This window comes from Bos indicus, chromosome 3 (assembly GCF_029378745.1).
Source record: "Bos indicus isolate NIAB-ARS_2022 breed Sahiwal x Tharparkar chromosome 3, NIAB-ARS_B.indTharparkar_mat_pri_1.0, whole genome shotgun sequence".
Lineage (NCBI taxonomy): Eukaryota > Metazoa > Chordata > Mammalia > Artiodactyla > Bovidae > Bos > Bos indicus.
In genome coordinates, this window is record NC_091762.1 from 85,055,425 (window position 1) to 85,070,711 (window position 15,287).

The 15,287-nt window shown below is 38.9% G+C and overlaps 1 long non-coding RNA gene across 1 annotated transcript in view; it reads left to right on the forward strand.

Moving 5' to 3' along the window:
• Positions 1–14,560: 14,560 nt before the first annotated feature.
• LOC139179782 (uncharacterized) overlaps positions 14,561–15,287 on the forward strand; it is a 165,365-nt gene continuing 164,638 nt past the window's right edge. Inside the window, exon 1 of the long non-coding RNA XR_011564142.1 lies at positions 14,561–14,809. This is a non-coding gene — a long non-coding RNA (uncharacterized lncRNA). The remainder of the gene's footprint in view (positions 14,810–15,287) is intronic.

Below are 15,287 nucleotides of genomic sequence, written 5' to 3' on the forward strand. Positions count from 1 at the left end.
CATATCTTTTGAACTGTTTAGAACTTCCAGGATGACATTAAAAAATAATGATAGCTTGGGGCCTTTTTACCTTGTTACTGATTTTAGTTGGAATGCTTCTTGTTTTGCCATTAAGTATGATGTTGACTATTTTTTTTAAACAATCATTTAATATATGCATTAATTATTGAGATTCTTTCTTTCTATATGAAGCTTCTGCTGCTTCTGTTTACATGCCAATTTGTATCTGACTCTTTGCAACCCCATGGACTGTAGTCTGCCAGGCTGCTCTGTCCATGAGATCTCCCTGGCAAGAATACTAGAGTGGGTTACCATTTCCTCCACCAGGGGATCTTCCTGACCTAAGGATCAAACCTCTGTCTCCTGCTTGGTATCGGATTCTTTACCACTGAGCCACCTGAGAAGCCCTGATATTTACTATTCTTTGAGATTATTTTCTAGTGTCATTATACATAATACATTGTGTTTGTAAGAGGTCAATATTATTTAGTAGACTTACTATTATTAATTGTATTTATTTAAATTCTCCATATTATTATTTCTGGCTTGTCTAATTGAACTAGAAAAAGTGGATATATCTGGGTTAAGATTACATATACAAATTGTGTTATCGTCACTTTCTCCTTAATTTTTTGAGCATTTTTGCTTTATATCATTTGATATTAGGATAATTGCTGCATAAAGGGATTAATTACTACTGTAGACTCATTGCACTATTTTCCAGCTTGTAAACATGAGCAGGTAATCTATTTTTCCCTTGAAGCCTACTTTTCCAGAAATTAATACCACTTCTCCTATTTTTACTTTCATTGTATTTAATGACTCTTTGATTTTCCTTTTATTTTTATTTTCTTTGAACTTCTTACTTTGCATTGGGCTTCCCAGGTGGTGCCGTGGTAAAGGATCCACCTGGCAGTGCAGGAGATGCAAGAGGCATGGGCTCAGTCCCTGGGTCGGGAAGATCCCTTGGAGGGGGAAATGGAAACCCACTCCAGTACTCTTGCCTGGAGAATTCCATGGACAGAGAAGCCCGGCAGGCTACAGCCTATGGGGTCACAAAGAGTTGAACATGATTGAAGCGACTTAGCACGCACTCGTAGCCGATTAATAATGTGAGTGTTGCCGGTGAATAGCAAAGAGACTCAGTCATACATGTTCCTTTTATATTAACATGGACATTTTCGTCTTAGGTATGTCTCTTAGAGGCAGTAGATATTTGGATTTAACTTTTTTACTCCAATCTGAGAATCTTTGTTTTCTAACAGTTGGATTTAGCCACATATATTTACTGTTGTATAGATGGCTTTGTTAACTTCTGTCATTCTTCTCTACATAGTTTCTTCTCTTTTTGAGTTTTTGCTATTTCTTTTGCTTTGGAGGCTTGAAGATATGGAATGTTGTGTCTACTTTTTGTTTCCTTAGTCATTGGAAAGACGTCTATTCTCTTTTCAACCTAACTTTTAATTTCCAAAAGCCCAAATTTGGTTTATATTTTTCTAATTATGAGTCCATAATTTGAATTCTAAACAGAATATAGAATTTCTTCTATGTGATATTAGGCATTTAGTGAATTCTTATTCCTCTCCCACCTGATTTTATAATTTTTTTTCCCATCCTGAATAACAGGTGAGCCAGGTGGGGCTTTCTTATTGATCTTTTCTTGGAATGTAGTAAACTTGCCTCAGTCTATAAATGTCTCTAGTTCAGAAGGCTATTTTTCTTCTTTTTTTCTGTTGTATCTTTGATTACTGCTTCCTGTCCAGTTGCTTTCTTTTCTTTGATAATAGCTTTGTAATCTTTGACTTGGGTCTTCAGTCTCTGGGATAGGTGTCATTCTCGGTCATGAATTTTACATTTTGTGTGATTTGTGTACGTCTGGGAAAGTTATTCAGAGTTTGACTTTGAAATTACAGGATCAATTTCACAGTATTAATTTTGCCTTGCAGCAGACTTAACACTGCTAATTTTCTTAAATTACTACATGATTTTGTCAATCTCTTTTAAAAATTTATCCTCCAATTCTTTTCATCACATATTTTCTTTATGACTTTCCACTGTATTCTTAAGAGAGCAGATATTCCATTTTTTTCTGTTTCTATCCTTTATAGTTTTCAGATTTTTTCTTATGAGACTCCCTTTGCTCTTGCCCAACAGTATGTAATGCTTTCTATTTTGTATGTTTTTCTTTTTAAAAAATTTTTATCTGTCTTCAAATAGGAAGAGGCCTAGCTGGATCTGTTTTTTTCTTACATAAACGGTACACGTATTGCTCAAGGCACACCACTTGCTCTCCAGTTGGATTCTGCTGAAATCCTCTTCCCAGGTCTGTAATTGTATATCAGATTGATGTCTTGGCCTTACTTCCAGTGTATTAGCTTCCTTCTGCTATTTTGCTGATCTGTGACAAGAATTTCTTCTTGTCCCAATGACTGACTCCCTAATATTCAGAGCAGATGAAAGATGTAGAACTACAATTCCCAGCATGCAAGGACACTGCAGCTTTCTCCATTCTTTTTCCTGTCTTTTGGGTTTTACTAATGGGACCACACTTCTAAGGATGCACTGTATCAGTGCCAGCTTCCCTGCTACCCCTACTCAATTATTTTGCAGTAGTTACAGTATCTCAATCAGTATAGACATACTAATGGCAAAAAAGGAACAGCTATCTCCATGAGTTGTATAATTCATGTTTCTGAATGAGTAGAAAGAAGTGTGGAAAGTGACAAAATCTATCTATTGTCATGTGCTTGTGGGACTTTTATTTTTGATACAAGCAGTCAGGAGTCACTAATTATATGTTTCTATTCAACATCATAGATGTGTGGTTAGTGGAACTTCCTACCAGAAATACCAGTGGGAAATTTCTTAGTACCAGTTGTCAGTATTTTTTAAGAAGTCTTGTCTTCTTTCTTATCTTAGGTATTGAACATTGGCAAGGATTGCATTAGGGACACCTAGATAGAAGACTTTTAAAACCAGAGATTTCTAGTTCTTTCCAATGACTCACCACCAAGAGGATACTTAAAGGGGCTTGATTATTAGATTTTCCAGAAGGTCTTTAGTGCTGCAACCTTGAACCCTGGATCTCAGTGCCAGCTTTGTGGTTATTATTCCCCACATAGAAAAATATTAAATAAGATTAATAGTTAATGCAAAGTATAAATAGCAAACACTAGTGTAACAGCACATTAAATTAGATAGTATATCCAGGTGGTTAAGAACATGAGTTTTGGACTAGCATTCAAATCCCAGGTCACCTCCTGACTTTTGGAATTAAATTTAGGTAAATCCAATACTTTGGCCACCTGATGTGAAGAACTGACTCATTTGAAAAGACCTTGATGTTGGGAAAGATTGAAGGCAGAGAAGGGGATGACAGAGGATGAGATGGTTGGATGGCAACACTGACTCAATGGACATGACTTTGAGTAAACTCTGGGAGTTGCTGATGGACAGGGAGGCTTGGCGTGCTGCAGTCCATGGGGTCGCAAAGAGTCGGACACGACTGAGTGACTGAACTGAACTGAAGTTACTTAACATTTCAGTTTATAATCTGTAAAATGGGAATATTACATAGGGCTAGGCAAGTAAAGTGGTTGGTAGAGGGCCTGGCACAGGAATGTATTCAATAACATGTTATCTATTATTATATTTTTGAATTAACACTGACTATACTCTTATAATTTCCAAATACATTTTTTCTTGAATAAATATACAGTTACTGTTTTTTTTTTTTTACTGCACCCTATTGTAATAGATAAAACTCGTGAGTTAGTCATACACAGGCCATGGTTCTCTCTCCCAAGGGAATAAGAGGTCCCTTCAGTGACCTCTTATTCCACATATTCCACAGAAATTGTTGCATAAAGGTTGTTACACTGAATTGAACATGTGACAGTTTCAAGTGTAGAAAGCATGCTTGTAACTCAGCATGAAGTTAAGTGACATCATTTAAGATATCTCACTAAATATCTTGGGAAATGGAATTACATCTTGAGAAGGGGAGCACATTTGTTTGCATGAAATTTTATCACAAAATGTGTGATGTCCACAGCATGGGATGAGGCTATTGTTAGCAGGATGTTCTTTCATATTTCAAACATCCTGTTTCCGAGGTGTCTAAGCCGCATGGTCCTTGTGTTGCCCAAACTGAGTTGCTAGGGAAGATTAATCCAACACGTTAGGGGAGCAATTTCTTTGCCTCTAAATCCAAAGGTACCATCTTGGAAGAACAAGTCTGTTAGATACTGTTTGACTGCCTTGCTATTAGTATCTTCCCACAACCTTGAGTATCGATCTCTTAAAAAGTGATAGCCAACATGATAATGATGATAGTAGTAACAACAAAAATAATTACAACCTTAATGATGGTTGAATGTGTGTATTACGTGTATAACCTGTGTCCAGGCATGGTTCTTGATGATTTAGACGATTTATGAAATTTAATCCTTATAGCAATCCATGACACAGGTATTGGCATTTGTCCCGCTTTTCAGATGAACAGACTAGGCAATTTGCCTGTGGTCACACTGATGGAAAGTTGTGTAAGAGGGATTTGATACAGGCATTCTCCACAAAGTATGTTCCTAAACTATATGGTCTCTATACTTAACGTACATTTAGTTATCAACTACTTGAAGTCACTGTTGAGGGAGTGTTGAACCTCACTCTTAGAAGATTTATAAAAAGAAATGAAAATTTTGGCTGAATGTGTTTATTTAGAACCTGTGTTTCTTAGATTTGTCAATAGTGGTGTCTTACATATCTTTTGCACTTCATAATCTTTAGAGAGACTTTTCCACCTGCTGATTTATTTTATTCCCCAAAGAGCCCTGTGAACCATGTGAGAATGACATTATTATTCCAAAGATGATGAAGCTAATAACCAGAGAGGTTAAGAGGCTTTCTAAAGTCCATATAGACTATTAGAGGAAGATTGGGAATTATCTATAATAATGATAATAATAATAAACCATTTGCTAAATATTTGCCATATGCCAAGCACCATACTAATCACATCAGTGGTATTATCTCATTTAACTCTCAACAATCAAAGACGGGCTTCCTAGATGGTGCTAGTGGCAAAGAATCCACCTACCAATGCAGGAGACTTAAGATCCCTGGGTCGGGAAGATCCCTGGGAGGAAGGCACAGCAACCCACTCCAGTGTTCTTGCCTGGAGAATCCCGTGGACAGAGGAGCCCGGTGGGCTACAGTCCACAGGTTTGCACAGAATCTGACAGGACTGAAGTGACTTAGCACAGACGCACACAATCAAAGATGTGAAATCACGTGGCCAAGTTTCATTCTTTTTTTTTAAATTTATTTTTAATTTTTTAAATTTTATTTTATTTTTAAACTTTACATAATTGTATTAGTTTTGCCAAACATCAAAATGAATCCATCACAGGTATACATGTGCTCATGACAAAGCCAGGAATCAAGCCCAAGTTGAGGCTCTCAACTCTTAAGTCTCCATTTCTTTAATGAATTTTCTTTAAAGGACATATTAGTTGCTCAGTCGTGTTCGACTCTTGCGACCTCATAGGCTGTAGCCTGCGGGGCTCTTCTGTCCATGGAATTCTCCAAGAATATTGGAGTGGGTTGTCACATTCCCTTCTCCAAAGGATTTTCCCAATCCAGGAATCTCCTGCATTGCTAGCAGATTCTTTACCATCTGAGCCATCAGGGAAGCCACAGGACATTATAACTACTTTTAAACACCTCTGGTGGTAGTTTAGTCACTAAGTCATGTCCGACTCTTGCGACCCCGTGCACTTTAGCCCACCAGGCTCCTCTGTCCATGGGGATTCTCCAGGCAAGAATACTGAAGCAGGTTGCCATTTCCTTCTCCAGGGTTAAACACCTATCTGTATGTGTAAAATATTGATTATGATAATAATTAAGACTCTCTCAGTGCTTCCTATCTTAGGCACTGCACCATCCATTTGCTCATTAAATGAAGTTCTGACTTACCACCCACTCTGTGCCTGGTGCTGTTCTGAATGCAAGAATACATACATGAACAAAGCATTATTCTTCATGGAGCTTATAGTCTTTGGGGAGAAACAGAAAGTAATAAAATAATCACCTACATATATGACTATATATGTAGTGCCAGCAGTGCTAAGTGCCCAGCTGGAAAGTCTAGGGTGCTCTGAGAACCCATCAGGAGAGTACTCTGATACCATCTAGAGACGGGGAAGTCTTCCTGAAAAAGCCATGTTTGTATTGAGAACAGTAGGTGTGGAAATGTTAACTACAAGAGAATACATTCTAGAGAAAAGAGAAGGCTGTTTATAGGATGTGACATTTTGGGCATTTCAAAGAGCTAAAAGTGAGTTAACTAACTAGCTGGAATATGTTCAGAGAGAAGAAGAATGGCCCCAGACAAGCTTAGAGAGGCAACCCTATGCAGGCCTTTTTAAGGACTTTATCTAAAAGAAAGTGTAATCCATTGAAATCACAGATTACTGGTGTTTGAAAAGATCCTTTCCCTTAAGTGTTAAGAATAAATTGCAGGAGGCAAACATGCATGCAATGGGACCAGTTAGGAGGCTACTGCGGCAATACTGGCCAGACATGATGGTAGCTTAGACTGCAGGGGGGTGGTGGAGATGAATTTGGGAACTATTTAGGAGGTGAATTCAATGAGATTAATTTTAAGTTAGGTAAATGGAATAAACAAGAGGAAGGTGTTAGAATGCCTCCCAGGTTTCTGGCTTGTGTATATGCCTTGTTTCATTTAAACCTCACATCAGCACTATGATGATGATTATATTTTCAAGTTTCAAGAACCCGATTCAAAATTTTTCTGTCACTGTCCATAGTCATACCGTCCATCCAAAGCAAGGCCAAGATTCACTCAGGTCCACCTGAATCTGAAATCTGTGTTCCTGATTGCTATGCTATATTTAGAAAAGGAAATCTTAAATATAGAAGTTAAATATGGAAGTTAATGAATAAATGGACATCATTCAACTTTGAAAATATGCACATCCTCAGAGTCCAAGGTCCTATGATGCCCATGCATGTTTGCAGCTGGTGCTACTTCTGTTGCATGAGATCAAGGGAACAGGATTAATATTGTTAGGGAGTATGATTTTGTTAAATATCATTTTTATAAATAAAAATACATGCTCATTATAGAAAAATAAAAAGAAATACAGACAAGCAGAAAGAAAAACAATGAAAATCTCCTGTAATCCTCAGAGGGGGTGGAAAACACTTGTTTGCTTTTAATTACACAATACCATATACTATGATTAACCACCACGGGTATTTAGTGGAAAGATCACTAGAGACCCCAGATCTTGACCCACTCTTTTGTGATTTTGACTTCAGGGGAAGCTTTAGAGTCTGGGACTTCCCCTTGTCCTTTGTAAAACGGAGTGAAACTCTGTCCCCATTTACTGATCACAGTCTTTTTCTTTTGAGACGGAGTCACAGTGTGGCAGTGTTGGGTATCTTGGTGTTAGTACCGTACAGGAGTGAAAGACACAGCTTGAGAATTTCTCCAACTACTTAGCTGGCTCTTCACCTCTGCTTGGTTTCCTCATTGGTGGAGGGCAGATAATGATATCGGTGTCACAGAAAGGTTTTTGAAACATACATATTGGAGTACAGTCACTTTACAATGCTGTGTTTGTTTCCACTGGACAGCAAAGTGTATCAGCTATATGTATACATATATCCCCACTTTTTTGGATTTGTTTCCCATTTAGGTCACCACAGAGCAATGAGCAGAGTGTGCTCTCCTGTGGATTCTCACTGCTTTGCTTTGTGCTCAGTCTCTCCATCGTGTCTGACTCTTTGTGGCACCATGGACTGTAGCCCTCCAGGCTCCTCAGTCCATTTAATTTTCCAGACAAGAATCCTGGGGTGGCTTTTACCATTTCCTACTCCAGGGGATCTTCCCAACCCAGGGCTGGAACCTGAGTCTCTTGCGTCTCCTGCAGTGGCAGGTGGGTTCTTTACCACTAATGCAACCTGGGAATTTCTCACTAGTTACCTATTTTATACACAATGGTGTGTATATGTCAATCCCAGTCTCCCAGTTCATCCCTTTCCCCCTTGGCTTCCATACATTTGTTCTCCACGCCTGTGTCTCTATTTCCAGGTTTTGAGGATTAGCTCACACGTGTGCAGTGTGCTTGCTGGGTCCAGTCCCCACGCAGAACAAGCAGTGAACACACAGCAGTGAAAAATCTCCACAAAAACACAGCCAGGCAACATTGCTGAATGACCTCCGGCATTCAGGGAGGTGGAAGCAGAGTCAGGGAAGGCCCCCTAGTTCTGACTGCTCTCACTTCTCCAACTGCTGACTGAGCAGCACAGAACCACTTTCTTGCAGGTACTTGCCACAGGCTTTTTATCTCTGTGACTGGAGATAAAAAGAACAGAGACCTAGACTTCATTCTCATGGAGCAAGTAACATAGTGGAGCAGGATAGTAAACAGAATAACACCAACACAATTTCATCAGAGTCTTGATACTGTGAGCAATAGGCTGTGGGGCCAGGAGGCAGTGGGGAAGTGACTCATTTTGCCTCTGGGGAACCTGGGAAGGCTTCATTCATCCTGGACCTTCAGGAGGGTAGAATTTGCTGGGTGGAGAGAAAGGCATGAGTACCCCGCTGTGTGCCACTGAAGTATCCTTTGCTAGAATGCTCCACAAAAGGCTAGGGGTGCTAAGGCCACTTTGAGAAACCTGGGGCTAGAGTAAAGGGAACTGGGGTGGGAAGATGAGGCTCAGCAAGCGTGTCTGGTGCTACCCCGAGCTCCCATCACTGCATGCTTTCCACATCCTCCCATATCTCCTTGCTCCCCTTTCTGCCAACTGCTTTTCCTGCTTGAGGGCCCCACCCCCTATTTTGGATACTTACCAAAAGGCAGAAGGATCCTCTGCCTCCCTTCTCCCACCCACAAAAGCCTGCCAGGGGAAAAGCATCAGATGTGAAGGGTTGAACCTGCAGTGTAGTTTATGCAGTTTACGTTGCTATGATCTTTCCCCCAGGGGTATTAGCCTTTCAGTTCCTCGCTTTTTGTGGAGTGAAACTCTTTGATGCTGGAATCCCACTCTATCTCCTGATCCACGGTCTGCACTCAATCGTTTTAGACCCCCAGGGTAGCGGATGAGTTTTGTGTGGTGAATGTGGTGCAGTTTTCACTGTTGTTTAGTGGTAAGTAGGTATCACTCTCCAGTTTCTCATAGAGCCCACTGTTCCTACCAGTTCATCACATCCTCATTGTGGCTGACCTGCTCTGAAGATATTTGTGTATGTGGCCCCCTGCAAGAAGCTTTCTCATTTCTGGAGTTTTCAATTGAGAAATTACATCAACACCTCCTATAGTAATTCCCCTTCTGTTCTTTTCTTCCTTAGGCAGTTCTACAGATAATACTCTATCAACTTGTACTCAGTGTTGGGTAATGGTTACAAGTGTTCTAGGATTCCTCCTCATCACCAGGAGGGAGACCAGACTTTAGCACCTGTTACTAAGGCTTCATTCAACTGTTACTAAGTCGTTTCTCACATACACAGAAAAATGAGAATCGAGGTTGATGTTTTTCTTAAAACACAACAAAACAATTTGTGATGATTTTAATTGATTCTTAAATGAATGGGTGAAATCAATTATTTAGCCCACAATGTTTCGTTTTTCAACATGTGAAGGGAGCTTATCAAACCCAGCTGCTAAGGCGTTTCATCAGCAGGACTAGAGTCGTGCATCTCTGGGCAGGGGGAGAGGGTGGCTGAGGACGATTTAGGGGTTAGGGAGGCAGATGGGACCATCCTGGGAAGAGCATTCTCAGACGATATATGGGTATAGACTTTGTTAACACCTAGGTCATGTGGGGAGATGGTGCATGCGATGTGGTGCCTACTGAGGTGAGAAGGGTCAGCTGCATTAATTGAATGTCTGATTCAGTTCACAGGCATGAAGGCCCTGCTACGAGCACTGCCCACCCGCACCACCCCCGCCCCAGCCTGCAGCATTGTGACCTGGTGGAGGACTGCTTTGCCCAGCATATATCCCCACCTCTGACCCAGTCATTATTCCCAATTATCATCCATTTCAAACAGCCAGTGATAGCATGTGTGCATCAAGGATCACAAAAGAAATTTGGATTACGAAGAATAGAAAAATCTGTCCAACATGTGGCACCACTAAAGAGTTCTGGCTGAGACATATTTCTTATGGTCAGCAGTTGTCTGGAAAATAGATGTTTACTTATAGGGAGTATATTAAGATCTTTTCCATTAGGCAGTATATATCCTGCATTGTATTTTCCCTTACAGAAAAGTATGGTGGAATAAACCTTTAATTGGCGATTCACGGGGCAAGGAAAAATATTAAAAAGCAATACTGTTCTATTTTGCTATTTCAGCATATTAGAGAGAAAGAGAAGCTCCAGGAACCTGTCTTTGGAAGGATGGTCTTTTTAAAATGGTATGCTCCGTTTAAAACTACAAGTGAAATATTTGCTAAATATAAATTATATTTCTTAGAGAAAAAAATGTCCCTAATATTCAGCAAGAACTTAAACACTCTGGGTTTTTCCCTGAGCCATCTGTCTTCTGATGAAAAGGTGTATTTTAATAAGACTGGGTATATTCTTTGCATCAGACTCTCTCATGTCTCTTATGAGTTTGTTAGTTGGTGACAAGTTTATGTCGCATAGAAACTTTTTTTTTGTACGACTCTTCCAGAACAGAGACTGGGCATCACAAGACCAGTGTCCTGTCTTGCTTTTTAACACGTTGTAATTTCTGTGTCTCTATTTTCTTAGCAGACTTGTGCCCCCACAATACCATTATACAAATGGATGCATGATCCCAATGCTATAAAGCTCTGAAACATCTTCTAGTGCTAAAAGAATCAACCTTTTCATGACAAGTTTGATCCAAGTTGAAGCCAGTGGGCATGTGGTCTGAGCAGCTCATCCTGGGTGTGTGGCCATCCTTGGGCAGTGTGCCACTTGGCCTAAGTCTTGGCTCCTTTCTATGTAAAATGAGGCAATAGTACCTCATATTTATGATGAGGATTAAATGAAAAAAATATATACCTGAAGCATCTAGGAGAGAGTCTAGTAGACAGTTTGTATTCAATAAATGCTAGCTGTTGGGATGAAATTTTCAATTAGGTAAGAGAGGTTGGCATCTGAGAACCTTTAAAGCTTAAATGATGGCATCTGACAGAAGCAGCAGCTGACTTCCTAGCCCCCTCTGTCCCAGGCTCTCAGTCAGGGCTCAGTACATATTTGGCGAATGAATGAACGACCACCAGAACAAGCTCCCGAGTTTGAACCCCCAGACCTACCAGTGCAACTGACCAATTCATTTTGCCAGATCACACATTCCACATTTTTTCCCCATCTATTTGTCTCAGTAGAATGCACCATTTCAATTAGAAGCAGGGAAAAACTGTTAAATATTATTCTGGAGCTCTCTTAAGCCACACCCACAACTATTTATTGAGGACGAGACTGGTGAGCAGAGTGGAGTCAGGAAAAAGAATTCTTAGCATGGTTTCTAGAACATAGCTCTGCAAATATATAAGACATGGTAAAAATCAAAGGCGGTGGTTTATTTTTTATTTATTTTCAAATTTTAATGACCTAATGGCATGAGATGAATCCTAACCTACCTGCACTGGTTTGTTATTTACTTCCCTGCCAAACACTCGTTTCACAGTATAAGATCACCTGAAACGTTCAGACCTGCTATCCCAGTAAGAGAGAGTCCTTTCTCAGCTGGTGCCAAGGGGATCTCAAGAGGGCTTGGGAAGCCTCTTAGATGAACTCTCTCACCTTCCCTACTCACTCATCATACGGGTATTGGGATTTTGGATCAGAACTATGGAGAGATGAAGTGCATAAGGGACCACCAACTACTTTGCACTTCTCAAATAGTGCATCTCGCTTTCTCCTTTGTAGTATCTCCTTATTTTCTTGGATTCACAGAACTGTTTTAATAAGAAAGTTTTGAGAATATCCCGGGATTATAGTCTTTGAATGAACTTTCATACCACTGGTATAAGCCCCTTTGGTTTAAAACTGTTCCTCTTGAAAGCGTCTACTTATAACTACCAGCTGCTGACTCTTTTCTCTCATGCTCGTGAATGCACACACAGACACAGAGAGCGTGCACATGTACATACACACACATATGCGCATACACACTCCCTCGGAGACACTGTGTACATGTAAACATCCAGAAGGAACAATGCATTGTAAAAATTGTCCTGTTGAGTTTGTAATCCAGTGTGAATTACTGAGTGCTGATAAGTAAAGGAAGTTCAACCAGACAGTTTAATCCTCCAATTTCCTGTCTTCTAATCAGCCCCTGATTCTTTTGGTTTTAAATTAGAAACATTCCTGACAATATTCGGGACAGGTGAAGGAAAATCAACTAGAAAATAAGTAAGGACAAAGCACTTATTTTACTGTTTAAAGTTCACAGGAGAAATATGAGTGTAATAACAGGAAATCAAGATTTTAAAAAAGATAGTAGAAGTACATAGGCTAACTTAAGTAACCAATCACATTTCTGGATGAAGTATGTTTGGATCATAATTTGATTTAAAGAAAAAAATAGGAACCTAGCTTAATGTATCTGTTTCTAAGTATAGTAAATGGTACTTTGAAAAATGTTGTGTAAGGCTAACCAAAAAGAAAATGATAAGGATAATTTCTTAGTGTATGTGGGAGAAAAATACCTACTTCATTCAATTGATTATTGTTAATACTGTGAGAAAATAGTTTTGCGGTGTACAGAGACCTTTGAAATTAATGCATTTTCTTAGATTAATTAATAGAGTTGCACATCTTAATAATGATTGATAAAAATAAGGCAACTGTATATTTAAAAACAAGTTCACATGGAGTGTGTAAATGCTTGAAATAAATGTGTGTAGATCTGTTTATCATGAACACTTTCTTTTGATAAAATACTGGATGCTGAGCAGATAAGATTTATTATTTTTGGAATTCTCTGATTGTAATTCTTTTCATTTTATGGGTATTGTAGTGAATTCCAAGTTATTTTACCCGTCATCATGAACGAGCTAAAGCAGATGCACAGAAAAATTTTCATTAAGCAATGTCTTCTTAGGAATATGGAAGCCAATATCTAACAAAAGTTGTTTCATTAAGAAATAACAGTTCAAAAATTGAAACAATAAATACAACATAAGATGTGAAGCTAAGCAAATAACAACAAAAGGTTTGTATGAAATATGAGTTTTTGTGTCTGCAGCGGTTAGGACTGCCAATCATTTGAAAAGTAGGCTGGAGTTGAGAGTTTTTTTAAATTGTTGAGCACAGAAAGACAGTATTTCATAGAAGTACCTTGCTAATTTATCTATTCCTATCTGTCTATATATGCATAAATGTATATTTTTAAAGGCATTTACATTATAAGGCATAGCATATCATTCCTGCTCAAGCATTTTCATGGCACACAAAATCTGAGATGTAAAAATTTAGATAGTTCTTGACTGAAAAATTGTATGGCAATTTCTAAAGAGAATACTTCCAAAATAAGTGCTTGGGAACCTAGGATGGGGTGAGGGAGATGCAGCATGATTTAACAGCCTTCATTTAATAGTCACTGTGAGTTTTTAAATTTGATCATAGAAGCAAGACAAATTTGTAGTTCACATAAAAATAATCCTATAGTATATTGTTATCAGCTAATCATTAGGAAGAGAAGGTTTATTCTGGCTTTACTTTAATGCCAAGTAGGTAGAATGAAGGTAACTCCACTGGTTAGAATTATATTTTGAAGCATATACAGACATTCAGGGCATTTCATATCATTTGGAGTGAAGGAAAATTTCACAAGGGTTTTCCGGAGTTTTATACCGGAAGGTTTCAAGTAGAGATGTCACAACATAGCTAGATTAAGTTGATACGTAATATCTATGTCTTGATTTGCATGATTAAAGCATTAGAGAAGTGACTCAGATATCAAAAGATTTCTCATAAGTGGCAGCGCCAAAGGTAATTACTGTTAAAATGTACATGCTTGAACCCTGGTCGCTTGTTAACTTCTAAGTTGTTTACAACTTCTTGGGTTGGAATAAAAGTTTTCATTTGACTTTTGCATATCAAGACCCGTTTCTTATTTCATTTTGATAACGAAAGTGTATTTAGCATTTCTTATACCCTATGTCCTTCAAGACATTAGCTTCAGCAAAAAAAAAAAAGTGATAGAAGACAGAAAAGGCATTTCTCAGTATTTCTCATTTTAAAACACTTGTTTCTCAGACAAAAGTAGCTTTATAAAGACAAAGCTAAAATTTGTACTTCAAAAAGCCCCTGATTAATTTAGTCAACTGCTCTCCAATTAGTTATCAAAAAGTGAAGTTAAAACCCCACTGTAAGCCAGGGTACATTAGGAGAGGGGGTGGGGATGGAGAGGGAGAGAGAGGAAAGATGAGAGAGGTTGTTACTCTCAGTCTTTGATTAACTGGTTTCTTTCATTCTAGTAGGGTCTTTATTATTTAGGAAAATAAAAATGATCCGAGGCTCTCTCTCATTCTCACCCCCAAAATTTGGAGTAGGTAATGGATGTCTACAACCTGGTCCAACATATGCCCCCAAACTAAAACAAACAAACTCATTTGCCATACAAATTGTTTACGATTCATTAAAAAGCAAAATTGCATATCCCGGTGCTGGCAGCTGAGGCCGAGCCTCCACGGGCGGAGGGGGCATTCACTGAGTTGCCTTTGTATGCTGGGAGGACCAAGCCGGAGGTTCCCACTATGCAGCCTGGAGTCTGTGCAGCCAGATGACGCATGAGGTAATTTTAAAGCTTTATTTGCCTTTAGTGCGAAACTCAGATCTTGTACTGTTCTTTGGTTAAAGAAGCATATCAGCTAGGGGCATGTCTAAAAATTTCTTTTTTTTTTTTTGAGTTGGGAAAAATTATTTGGGGTGACGAAGGGGTGTGGAGGGAGAGGAAGTGAATGCTATTCAAGGAAAGATAAGAGCTAAGAGAAAATGCAAAATTTGTTTTAATTTTAATTAATCCTCTCCCTCCCGACACCAAAGTCCTCAATTTCCCATCAGTAATGGGAAGTTTACATTAGAATTATTTGGAATAGGCAGATCTAAAACCCTGTGGTCTGTGGTCACCTTTGAGGGAAATAAAAATCGATTTATTCTCTATGGTAGCTTCTACAAGTTCTTTAAAGAGCACTCTGATTTCTCACTCCTTTTCAAAGCAAAGATCTACAAGGACTGAAGTGGAGAAACTTCCTGTAGTATACAGCCTAAAC